Below are 13,138 nucleotides of genomic sequence, written 5' to 3'. Positions count from 1 at the left end.
ATATTAGGAAAATTCGTATAAATTCAGAATAATTTAGAATATCAAATTATATCTTGAGAAATCACTAGGGTTTTGAAATAAATTTTAAAAGTGTCTCAAAGTATGCAATATACTTATTTACTATATATTTAATGCGGAAGTCCGATAGACGTATTACGAATGCAAAAGTAACTATTTTATTGCATACTTTTAAGTGCCTTTAAAAATAAATGTATTATTTATGAAATTATTCAGGGCCAGAAACCAATTAGAGCTTCTTGGCATATTAGAGAGATTTGAATTAGTGCAGCACTTTAATTTAATTATCCCTTCCAAAGGATAATAACCCACTGATTTAGCCATTTCTGGGAAGTGTCTAATTCAGGTGACTAAACATTTCCCATTCAGCAAACTTTTTTACGCTACCCATTTCAATGAAATCCTTTTATGGTGCTGTTCACTATGAACAGTGAGTTCCCCCATTAAGATACAAAATATGCTGCCTCAAAGGTGACTATGGACTCAATTGTAGCTCAAAAATAAACTGCTCGTCATGGGGCGGGCAAGTTGGCTACGCTTTCAGCTGATTAAGAACAAATTTGATATAAATAAGTGGTGAAAACAACTCGGCACAATTTAACGCTTTGTTGCGGTCAAGTAACTTTAGAATTCCAGTGACTGAGCTTGGGCAGCTAGCAGCAGAAACGTTCATACCATCAAAAAGCAAGTAAATGAAAACAAGTGCGGAGTAATGAAAGAAAAAGCATGAAGACGCGTCGACATGAAAGGGAATTCTTCAGCGTGTTTTTAAGCCGATTTGGTTCTGCGGTGAGAGGAACCACAAAATGCTATAACAATTTTCAAGCTAATTTTTTTTTTTTTTTGCCTTCTGCCCACAGTTTGGCTCTACCAATGGCATTTTGATTAACTTGATGATGAGGCAGACGTCGAGGAAGCGGATAATGACCTTGGATGCCATCCGTTTTCCTTGTGGCCAGCTGGCTCACCTTCATCTTCGTCCCCAGTGTCATTTCCGATCTCCTGGCTGCGGTTAGATGGCCAACCTAATAAGCAAGTTATCCTCATGCCGAAGGTGGCTGCGGAAGCGGATTGCCGTTCAAGTTTGCGGCTCACTGCGCTTTTGGCAAAGCTCCCAGAGCCGAGCCAAGTTAATGCCTATATTTTACTCAACTTCAGGCCTTTAAGCAGCCACTCTGAGCGCCACGCCCACCAAGCCACTTAGGATTAGTGCTACACTTTTCATCTGATTACCATGACGAGTGTCTTAATGTTCTCAAAGGAAAGAGGAAGCTTGGACAAGAGTGCTAGAATTTCTCTACAAGGTTAGAAGCTCTAAACTTTACTTTAGTTTTCCTTTACTTTAAATTCGATTTCAGTAACTTTATTCAAATTGTAAATTGTTGTATAGCTGTATGAATATACAATATATCTTACAACTTTCAAATTAATAAACTAATTAACAAATTAGCTTAAATAGCTTTAAAATTTTATTATTACATATCCTTACGTTAATAAACATGGTTAATTCTCTAATTTTTATTGGACCATACAAAAACTTTCATTAAAAGTGGAACAAAATCATAATGTTTTATGACAAAAAAAAACATTTTACTGCTTTTAAGATAAATAAATAAGCAACAAGCTCTTTATAATATATTATTAAACATATGTTTTACTTTTACTTTATGTATGTATTTATGTGGTCTCATATCGTAAATCGTTTTATTAGCGAGTTCCTTTGCCTGCGCATAATAAATTTACCATCCGCCAGTCTAATTCAAATTTCGTAACCGCCGTCATCTCGGAGAGCTCATTAAAGCCAACTGCTATTAGTTTGGACCACTTACAGCTCCACCGACATGCAGGCAACTTTCACAACGCACTCCGGGTGGCAAGTGAATCAGTCACAATCGATCGTGCCTCCAATAACTGACCGCTGGCTTCATTGTTTGATGGCTTGATTGATTGAAGGCACGCGCTGTAATTGGCGACGTGTTTGCCCCGCTGAGGCTTACACGTTTTTCTGGCTGTTTATACGTACTCTAATTTCTATTAGCTTTTGGACCACAGCAGCTTCCGCTGTTAGCTAGTCAAACTTGGCGTTTAATGAGCTGACATTTGAATTTCAGTTTGGGGTGGAAGCGCTTGATTTATGCAACGAACCCGCATTGAAATGGAAATCGAAATTGTGTGACTCCATTCCGATTCAGTTGTTATTTTAGCGAACCTTGAAAAATCTAACAAGCGCAGCGGACTGTGATGGGATCACCGCTGAACTCATTAATTCTGGGTGCCAGTTAAATAAATTCTAGTTAACGGCTGCATTGAGAGTTGTGAGCTTGGGAATTTAGCCAAAATGGAATCGTATGTTTCCCGTTCACCTTAGGGGTCCGTTTAAAACAGTTATTGCTTAACTGTATCAGGATTGAACTATTTATGGGTACCCAGCTATGTTAGATCATCAAATCATATATTATAATTGCATACTTTGCCAGCCTTCAAAGGTTATGCAAATCAAAATGTCATTTTTTTCCTTTCAAAGCTCTTGAAAAGCGGCACTAGCATATTAAAAAGTGTCATCGGGGAGCTGAATACAAATATTAGTCTATCTGCAGAATGGGAAATTAAGCCATCTACCTCAGGATTTGCCTTCAAGGACATGTGCAAGGTCAGTGGGCAGGTGGGCCACACAATATAGCGTGCAGAATCGTTAGGCAGTCAGAGAGCCATGAAAAATAGTCGAGCACGAGGCAACACGGAAACAAATAAAAATCAACAGGATTAAATATGCAGCTCTACGTGGCCCTCTCTTATTTTAACCTTGTACCCTGTACACAGGCTAGGCTATGGAGTCTGCGGCCAATCTGTTACATTTTGTCAGGGCTTCCATGCGGCCAAAACCAAGTCCACCCCCTCCCCCTCCTCCTCCTTCTCGGCTCGAGTGTCCTTCGCACGTTTTACCTTCAGCTGGGACACTGGGCCGTAAATGCGACTGCCTCTGCTGTTTTTACACTCTCAGCCGCGCCCTGAAGTGGATTCAACAAGTCTGAGTGTGTGCAGCAGGGATTCGACTAGGAAATACTTCTTATAAACTCAAAAAATTAACATCTTATAAGAAAAGCGTAGCAAAATGTGTATAATGCATTTATGAATTGAAGGTAAATGATTTGAATGGCATAATATTGTGCTATGCTATGTACTCGATAACTATATTGAATTAAAATGGGCACATAATGATTTTATTTTGTTGCGAATAAAAAAACTTGAAACCGAATATGAATTAATAAGAACAATGGCTAAGCAAGGCTCTCTAAATAATTCTTTAATTTTAAGGCAAAGTTGTTAAAACTTAATTTTTTATTTGAATTTAATTGGATAAATTTCATAATTTTTGAAATGTTACATCTAAGTTTGAAATAATTTCAACAATTTTTAATGCTGATCATCTGAATAAAAAAAATTGCAATTAAAGATACAAACCAGACAGGTATAATTTAATTGAATATACAAGAAAAAAGCATTTATCAATTATAAAACATGTACTAAATGTAACCATTTAAAAATATAAATTTAAACTAAAAGCCTTTCTCTTGGGCCTGTAAGCTTAAAACTCTATAATAAATCTCTTGTGGTTTTATTACTGTCCGTACGACCGCAGTTTTATCCTGTCTAAACTTCGGATGGTTGTTACATGGTAAAGCAAGTGCTTTTATGTTTTGCCGCGGACATCTCCCTCTTCCCAGGCAGATTTAAAAATTTATTTCCCACGATTGTCGGAAGCGGATGGCGAGAGTTTTGCACCACCAGACACCAAATGAGTTGGCACGGCCTCCGCCGTGTCATTTCCACTCTAAATAAAGGAGATTCGGTGTAGAAAGCTCTGGGACCCAATGAAAAATTTAAACTTTTACAATTAAAGTAAAGGCGAATGGAAAGTTGGGGCAACAGCACAACATGTGTCGTATAAATTGGTCCTTTAGCTCTCAGCTATAGATTAAAGCGCTTCCTGCGCATTAATTCAATTTTTGCCACATGCTACATTTCAATGTCGAAAATAGAACGTTTGCCAGCTGATCGAATTGCATAATTCAAGCGCTTTCCCTCTGTACATATTCCCCTAGTTTTGCCAACCAAATTGAAGCCATCGTTCGCCACGTGGCAAGGTTAAAAGACCAAGCCCCAAAAACGTACTGTTTTTTCACTTTGCTAAATAAGTGAGTTATCCGCTATTCCTTGCGTACCACATGACGTATGTGTAATAACAAGAGGGAGCAGGGGAAGTAAATTGCATTTGCTGAATAGCTGCTGGAAATTGAAATGTTGTTACAAACTTAATTAAACCAGTCCGTTGTACCATTCTTACGTGCAATAATAATAACTAATTGAACAAAGCCAGAGGGAATATTGAGATTTTGTCTATATTAATTAAATCAATTCTGCTTTAGCACTATGCTAACCATTTTAAATTACAAGTTGTAAGACATAGCTTTAATGATTGCCTTTGTCTTTGTTGTGCATCGACAATCATTTCGGGCATCCTTCAATGAACTTTGAATTCTCGCCAATCAGTTTTCCTGTTCATCACTTCGTCACTTGGATGCACAATACCTCACCAATTATCAGGAAATCCGAAGCAAATGATGAGGGAACAATCCCTGTGTTGAAAATTCCATTGTTTAGTTTTCATTTGTCCTTCCATGTCAAGGGTATTGCTCAATCTTTGCCTTAAGAATGGGACAATGCAAAGAGCCCATAAATCAATGAAATTTTCGGACAATGCAAGGATTAGGACATCCTTTTAAATTCCTATCTTCATATTGCAGTAATTGTTTTAAATTTTGTGTGCTTCAGGGTGTTCTGTGCTGTGGGCGTGGTTACGGGCAATTTAACACCTTGGATGCGCATTAAATTAACGGAAGGCCAAGCCGCAGCGGCAAACCATTTCGAATATCAATCATACGGCCCGTTGGCCAAGTGCAAAAATCGTTCAACGTGGCTGAACTCTGACCTGCCAGCCAGTGGCTTACACTCCCGGCTTTAACTCCCAATCCCATTTCCGCTACTGACGCTGACAGCATAATTTACAGTTTTCAGCGGATTAATCGGAAAATGTGCAAAATGCTCTCGGCTACTTACAATTTCAATTTACTTCCAGTTAGTCGTCGCCGAGGGAGAGATTCCTGCAAGCAGTCGAAGCAGAATTTACATAAATTTAATAAAAACGAATTTAATTGTGTCAGGACCCAACACTGCGGGCTATGATGGCAGGAAACATCGTCAAAGGCATTGTCAAAAGTGTATAATGAAAATATGGGATAAAAATTCACTGAAATCAAGCGACCGTGAAATGTCTCAAATGTTTGGAAAAGGGGCGAAAGCGCTTAAATAGTTTGAAAATATTAAATCGAATAAATTGAAGCGTTCCGGCTTCAGTTACTTTTATATCCGGAAAATATGTAAGGCTCCTGTGAAAACCGGATTGTTGTGTCGAGTCACAAGTCAGACTGTGCACAAATATTAGTTATGCTTGTGGTTGTGTGCCAGGAAACTCACCTTTTTAGCCATGTTGCCACAAACAAACACATTTGAAATAAATCATGCAACCCACGCTCAGTGAGTCAGGGCTTTTTGTTGGCTTTTGGCATTGTTGTGACAGCTGGTTTTCCTTTAGTGCAGAAACACCTTCCCTAACTCCAGTATCCTGGCGAAAATCCTGCCATGCAAATTAGCCCTTTGTGAATGCAATGAAGCCAACACTAGTCTAGCATACATTTTTGATTGTCCGGCTCTCGGACCATTTAACTTGATTGTTTTTGTTTGCACTGTTTTGGTTTTTGGGCGCTGTTTATTGTTCAGTCCAGCCCAAATAGGATATAGGCACTCGCCATCACAAATCAGATTCTCAGCTTTTGCCTAATCGTATATAAGACTTAACTTGCAAATTATTCCCAGCACTTTGTTGATTTAATCTGAACATTCTCGCAGGCTGGCATAACAAAAGCTGCTTTTAGTCATGAACTCGGCCAAAATGCCTGAAGACTTATGAAGGAGCACTTCCAGTGGTCTGAGGATGCTATGATTTATCTCAGCCCCCAAAGAGTTGAACCGAGAAAAGGCTGTGATTTATACAGCCGAGACCCCGAGGCGTTTGCTTACACAATCAAAATATTAACAAGACAACAAATGAATGTCAATAATGCCAATACAGTGTTCTAATCATATTTGAAACCGAATACATCTTACAAACTAAACAATAAGGATGCGTTTGGCTTCCTCAGCGATTCTGTTATTTAATACTTTGTCGCCTTACGACAGACAAATTGCACAACATTTCTACGCCTTTAGTGCTTTTGTGGGGAGGAATTGGCCAAAGCAATTTCGTTAGCAACTTGTCTTCTTCGAAGGAATTCGAGGACTTGGCTTAAGTTTTGTATCCTTTGTTGATTTGGCTTGGGGGCCAAGTTTTTGTTATATTCGGGGACCAAAGCAATTGGGATGCAAATGCAGTGCAGAAAGGCGAAACGAAAGGACAAGGAACGTTATAAATATCGTGAACAAAAAGCCACCGAACCCATAAGAGTGCCATCGACCGAATGCACACTTTATTGTGCAACACCATCCTTTTTCTATTTCACTTTCTCCCTTTTTGAATTTTTCAACATGTTAGTAAAAGGACTTGAGAGATTACTTATTCGTGAGAACAATTTAAATATTCTAAAAAATTCCAATCAAATCAAAACCACTGATTTATTTTAATTTTTATATCAGCTTTTTGGATAAAAGCCTCAGAATTTAAAATAACTTAATTTTTTTCAATGCCAATCTTTTTTTATAATTTCTTTTACAGAGCTTTGTTTTCTTTGATTAAAATTCAAAGTATTTTTAACAGTCATTTAAGTATTCTTAAACATATCCTAAATTCCCTAGAATTTGTCACTTCAAGTGTTAAATCTTATGCAAGGCATTCCGTATTCTGTTGCCAGCCCTTTTTTTCCCAGATTGGTTTATTTTTTCCTACTCCCCAACGAGAGGAAACAAAAGACAAGCCAGCAAGGACAATGCCAGCCTGCGGGCTTTTGAGGGTTAACACTGATGAAGCAGACGAGGCTGTTGCATTGATGCATTGAGTAAGATGGCATTGGGGTGGCTCTGGTGGGACGGTTGAATGGCAAGGTCATTTCAAATGCTTCACAAGACACGAAAAGCGAAAGTAAAACAAAGTTCTCAGACTACACACTGACTGCATAACAAAATAGGTGATGCTTAGAACAAATAATGTAGCACATGCCATCGAACAACTAGGCGTATACATAACGTGTTTCATGTTTTTTTCTTTTCTTCGAATTTCTTCCCCAATTGAAGGCAAATAAGAAGGACAATACCACACTCTAAGTGAAGTAGAACAAGACATTCGAGAAAAAAAGTCTATCACACTGCCTAAACGATCTTATTTATTGCTGGATATTTTTTGAAAGTTTCTGCCCAGGCATAACACAATTCTCAGAGGCAAATAGTACAACCAAATATTTGTTTCTCCCCTCCATATTCTGAGAAATAAAATGAATGTGCCCATTAGGTTGGACAAACAAACAGGTAGAGAAAAAAATATGCTCTGGTATGTGTAACAATTTTGTCTGCCCGTCGTGTGAATTGAGATGGCAAACAGTGGCCACTATTGTTCGCCTAAATTATGCACTTGTCATTCTCATGGTACAGATTCCACTGCTCCCATCTAAGAGTTTGCCAATGTTTTGTTTGCATGGCTATGTGAACTGGGGTTGCTCACTTGGGAGAATTCATCAAAAATGTTGTAAGCTTAGGAAATTTTATGGTCTTTATTTAATGAAATCTGATGATGTCCAAGTCCAAATTATGATGTAAAATTCACACTTAAAATCTCGTAAAATTACAAATTGATTATAATGGCATTTGTTTTAAATTATTTAACTAAAAAAATAAAGTAACAACACACACATTACTTTGCATAGTTGAATAGTAACAAGTTTTGGTAACCAATTTTTTCACACGCTAAATTTTTGAAAGGCTAAAACTTTACTTTCACGCTTTAATATTGTATTTTTTGTTACAATTATATACCTTTTAAGAGAAAGTGTATTCATAAAATATATATTTCATTGCAGCGAGCCTTTTCATCTTCAGCCAATTAAAGCGCCTCTTCTGCTCCGGCCATCATCATAGTCATTATCCAACTATTCGGACATTATTCGGTGGGCATGGCCTGGCCCAGGACTCAGGACTCAGGACTCCCCGGGAACCTATTAACGAGCCTGGCCAACAGGCTCCACACTCGTAAGTGCTTTCGGGGATGAAGGTAGAGGGTAGATGGTAGATGGTAGATGGTGGATGGAATGTGGGCAACAGGAATTCCTGTGTAGCAATCAGCAGATTGTGTGACAGTCTGCCGTTCATTTCCCTATTTATTCAACAAGTTCCGTTGCGAGGTTCCGAAACTGAGGACACAGGATTCGTCCTTGGGGCGGCTGTTTTATGCGCCTATAATCACATATTTCAGCCCACTCGCCGGGCATCGATTTGTTTGGCATTTGTTGAATGCCTCAAGGATACGCATAGTGACTTGTGATCCCTTATTTTAATGGCATTTATTTTGTCGCACATTTAGGCATGGTGTGGGTCACACAAGGCGAGTCTGTGTGCGGCTAGCGAAGGACCCATAAAAGTCCTGTGAGCTCCTAAGTGCGTGTTTATTTGCCAAGGCTGGACCTGCCTCCGCCTGAGTTTTTGGGACTGGCTTAAAGGTATTTGCCGTTGCGGCGCCCGTTATCGAAGGTATGCAGGCTTGTGGCAATGCTGAATGGAATTCCCGACATCCTTGTAATTGGGGCAAGGGTTTTGCCAGCTTGTGTGTGTGTGGGGGTGTGTGTCTGTGTGTGTGCATGACAAACTCATTTCATATTTATTAAATTTGCTGCGCTCGGGTTTTATTTTCATTTGGCACGTACCGAAAGTAAAATAAACATCGTGGCAAGTGTTGCTTTGTATATTTCTTTGCCGTTTTGATACAATTTCTGGCAGCGGCAAGCATTCGAGCTTATTACGATTTTTCCTCGGAAATGCGAGATGATATACGCATGCGTTTTTCCCCCACTCAACATTGTTTTAATTTAGGTGAATATTCGTAATTCACAGTTGAAGGGAAAAGAATTCACTGGCGAATATTTTGACATGTTTTGCCAAAAACTTCATGGCAGGGGATTCCCCAGGGAAACTTCGCTCTGTCTTTTGTGGCTTAAACTACATGAATATATAAATTGCGGCCATAACTCCCTGCCACGCCCATCCCCCGCCCATCCTCTGCCACAAAAACTACGTAATTAAAAAGTTTTGCAAAGAGATTGCCGAGCCAAAAATGAGAGGGAAAAATCTTGTTTGCATATTTCTGCGTCAGCCAGAAATAATAATTAAAAACAAACCAACAAAGCGGCTGGCCGGCTATAACGACTGTTATTAAACCAATTTATTGTTGGTACACATTGGTTTATTTCCGACCTGAGGGTTTTGGCAACTGCGTACACAAAAACGCACAGACAAGCGGTTGAAGTCTGTTAATTTGATCCCATAAAATATGTTCGAACAAAGTTTGCAACATATCGATTCATATGATTTGGGAATTGCAAAATGGGTCAATCAGTGGTTAACTGACGGAATTACGTGCAATATTCACCCAGTATTTGTTATGTTCTCAGGCAGATCAAGTCACAATCACGGCTCTGAATTTTCGGTCTTGGCTTTGCCTCTTTTTTTTTGGTCTCTCACCCTTTTTTAGTTTTCTTGCCCAACTGTGAACTTTGCGGGCATTTTATTGTTGTTGTGGGGCAGCTGCTTTTGGATTATTATTTTGGTTGTTTTGCGGTCAGTTCATTCAACTTACAATTTTTTCTTTTTGGGAGCGAAGAACGAGACTAAACTTGGTTTACAAAAGAAGAAAAAGCGGGAAAATCACAATCATGCCATTGTCTGTTACACAATATTTATTTATTTACGAAAGCTGTTTCATATTTATTGCGTATCAACATGGTGGCCAGTCATAAATCAAACTTTTGTTCACATTTCCGCTATATTTTCCATGAAGAATAATCTTGGTAAATATGTCAAAACAATATACGAAATATTTGCATTCAGCAAAAGCAAAACTAAAGCACTGGCCAAACCAGTGGAACGCATCCAACCAGAAACCAGAGCCGAATTCAAACCAGAAGCAGAAGCAGAACGAGAACAAGCGGGCCAAAACAAGTGCAACAGGCAACATTCAGCCGGCAAATCGGGCCAAAAGCAGCAAAAGCTACAGCAACAGCAACAGCTGCTTTTCTTGGCTTTTCTCTGCTCCCCGTTTTGTTGTCCGACTGACAATAAAAAGCGTAAGAATAACAACCGGCAACAACCACAACAAACAAAACAAACTCGTTGCACTCACTTAAGAGTTTCTCCTTCAAAAATCGTTGGCTTCCTTAGTGCGTAATCTTTATATTTACACTAAAAAAAAAAAGATGTTGTTTAACATCTTTAAAGCAATTAATTCATGGTTCAAAAAATGAACGAACACGTTTAAGATGTCTTTAGAAATTTCTTAACGCTTAAGAATGGAAATTTAATAGAGCGTAAACTTTTAAGAGCATGCATATATAATTTTAGTAGCTAATTACATAGGTCGACAGAATTTGACTTGAGCTAATTAACTGGAAAGAGGCGTTCCCAGTCATGTATACAAAAAACAGCTTAACAACTATGTACATAAGTAACTATTTGGTATGCAATTTAAAAGATTTAACACACAAAATAACATTTGTTGTACCAACAAAATAATAATACAATTGTGTTGTTAGCTGAGTAAATATTTAAAGTAAGTATATTCTTTAAACTAAAGCCGAGATAAAATAATCAACCAAACCAAACAAATAATCAGTTAATTTAAGTTCTGTTTTTAGCGTATTTTCGGAGTGTATCTTCCCAATGTTTTGCCACTTCTTTGGCTGTTGCGCAACAAGTTGGCTAAGTTGAATATGTTTTTTAAGGCCAAGTCCAAAAAGTCAAGCGACATGGAAGCAACGGTTTCGTCTGCTGGTTATTGTTGTTCAACCGCTTGGCTTCTAATGCAGTCGCAGTCGCCGGGAAATGGGGCTACCAGTAAAAACCAGCTGGAAGTGGAGAAAAGAGGTAGTAACAGGTGCCAAGAAAGGTGATGCCGGCGGGGAAAGGGTTTGGTTTGGCCTGGCTTGGCTTGAGGAGGCAACCCCACCTAAATGACTGAGCAACACAGTCAGTCGACAACGACAACGGAAGTGAGACTCCACTTATATGGAGCATTGGCCGAGTCAAGAGTGCATCCAGATTATATTTTACAGCTAAAAGCCGAAGGGGTCCAGTGGGGGCAAGGGATCCAAAGTTTACTACGGATGCGTGAGTATCTCAAGTTGGCAAATGCAAAGAGCTTTGAGTGCTTTGTTCTACAGTGAAATGTGTCGCCTTAAAACGTAAGACAGAAGCTGACATAATGCGATTGATATTTGATCATGGAGCTAACAATATAAGCGGGTACTTATATTCTAAACAGCTACTGGTATTTAAAAAAATAATAGTTTCCAACATAAAATGTTATAATAAAAATTATTCTAAAAAAAAGCATTCTTATTTAATCAATTAAATTAAAATATAGTCAGGAAACAAATACAATTAAGTGAAAAAAATAAATGGAAAATCCATTCACTTTAAAAAACCATATTGAAGAAGATATAAATGACTTCATTTTCAGTCTGCGAAAACGATTCCATTCCAGCCAATCTTGACTTAGCAAGAAATTGGCAGTAACCGGCCACAAAAGCGGCTTATTTGCCACATTTGTGTCGGATATTTGTGCTCTTCCACCACTCAGAGTTTTGGGCCGTTTTGCTCGACATGTCAGCAAATTTGCTTGCTGATTAGAGCGGCCAGATTGGCACTCCAGCTTTTGTCGTTTGGATTTTGGTGTTTGGTTTTTGGTGTCTGGTGGCGTTTTTCGCCTTGACAGCCGGGAGTCTCCACAATTACACGGCACAAATGAACTGGGAATGGGTCTGAGGCTGAGGCTGAGGCTGGGGCACAATCAACAAATACAAGAGCCGACTGCCGGGGCTTGCACAACTTTGTGAGTTTGGAGCGGCGACACGAAGTGTTGCATAATCGAGACCGCTGTTGCAGAGACAAAAGTCAGAGCAGCAGTAACAATAAATACTGAACACTGAATGCTGAACTAAAGTGAAGTGAAGTACACCCACCAAGCAAGGCAACCGGTTTGCGATCCGCTGCTCTCGAGTTGGCCAAATAAAAAATAAAGAAATATAAAACTATATATATCGCTAAGCGTAAACTTCAATTGTGGCCGAAACGGCAGCCGCCAGGGGGCGCCACGCACGCAGTGGGCCAGCCAAAAGTTTAACTTAACCCACTGCCCTCGGTATGTTTTTCATTTTTCCATTTTTCCCAAGCCGCTTTCGCAAACGAACCAAGTGCTCAGCCATAATTATGCCATTTTGATACACTCACCCAATTGTTGGAGTAAACAATGGCAAGGTAGGCTTGTAAAATGTTGTCTAAAAGTCTTTAACACTATAGAATTATTTAAGGAATTTCTAGTTATTTACCTTAAAAGTCTTGACAAAAGATCCAATAGAAAAAACAGTCTACAAACCATTTTATTTAAGCCATATAGTTATATTTTTCTATTTTAGTTATTAAGACGGTTATATAAACAATGTAAAAGACGGTAGTTAAAATACAATCATTACAGAATTTACAAAATGTTTTGTACTCAAAGGATTATAAACATTATTTTAAAAATTGTATGCATTTCAATAAAATTGATTTATAAAATGATTTTTATAAATGTAAGTAAAGTCTAAGGAAAATTTGCTTTATTAGGGAAATCTATAAATATATGAATTTGTCATAATTTAATGAAGGTGCCAGTAATTTTGTGATAATTCGCACAAAATCGTCAAAGGGTATTACGAATTCGGGTATAACTTAGCCATTTTCACCGGTGAGCCTCAGGTTTGTGCCGTTGTTTTGCGGCACGTTACACTTAACTTTGCCTATAAGCAAAACTCGTTTGGTGCTGCAAGTT

At 38.6% G+C, this 13,138-nt stretch overlaps 1 protein-coding gene across 3 annotated transcripts in view; it reads right to left on the bottom strand.

Annotated features, from left to right (window-relative positions):
* The window catches only part of LOC108138867, a 47,933-nt gene that overhangs the window by 9,933 nt on the left and 24,862 nt on the right, over positions 1-13,138 (bottom strand). For 2 of the 3 annotated variants that reach the window (XR_001774147.1, XM_017261394.2), the window contains one exon: positions 5,137-5,180. The exons of the other annotated variant lie outside the window; for it this stretch is intronic. The gene's annotated coding sequence lies outside the window, so the exon portion shown is untranslated. The remainder of the gene's footprint in view (positions 1-5,136; positions 5,181-13,138) is intronic. 3 annotated transcript variants of the gene reach the window in all.

Source organism: Drosophila elegans, unplaced genomic scaffold (genome assembly GCF_018152505.1).
Source record: "Drosophila elegans isolate 14027-0461.03 unplaced genomic scaffold, ASM1815250v1 contig_814, whole genome shotgun sequence".
Lineage (NCBI taxonomy): Eukaryota > Metazoa > Arthropoda > Insecta > Diptera > Drosophilidae > Drosophila > Drosophila elegans.
Note: the sequence above shows the minus strand (reverse complement) of the source record. Positions and strands in the feature narration are given on the sequence as shown.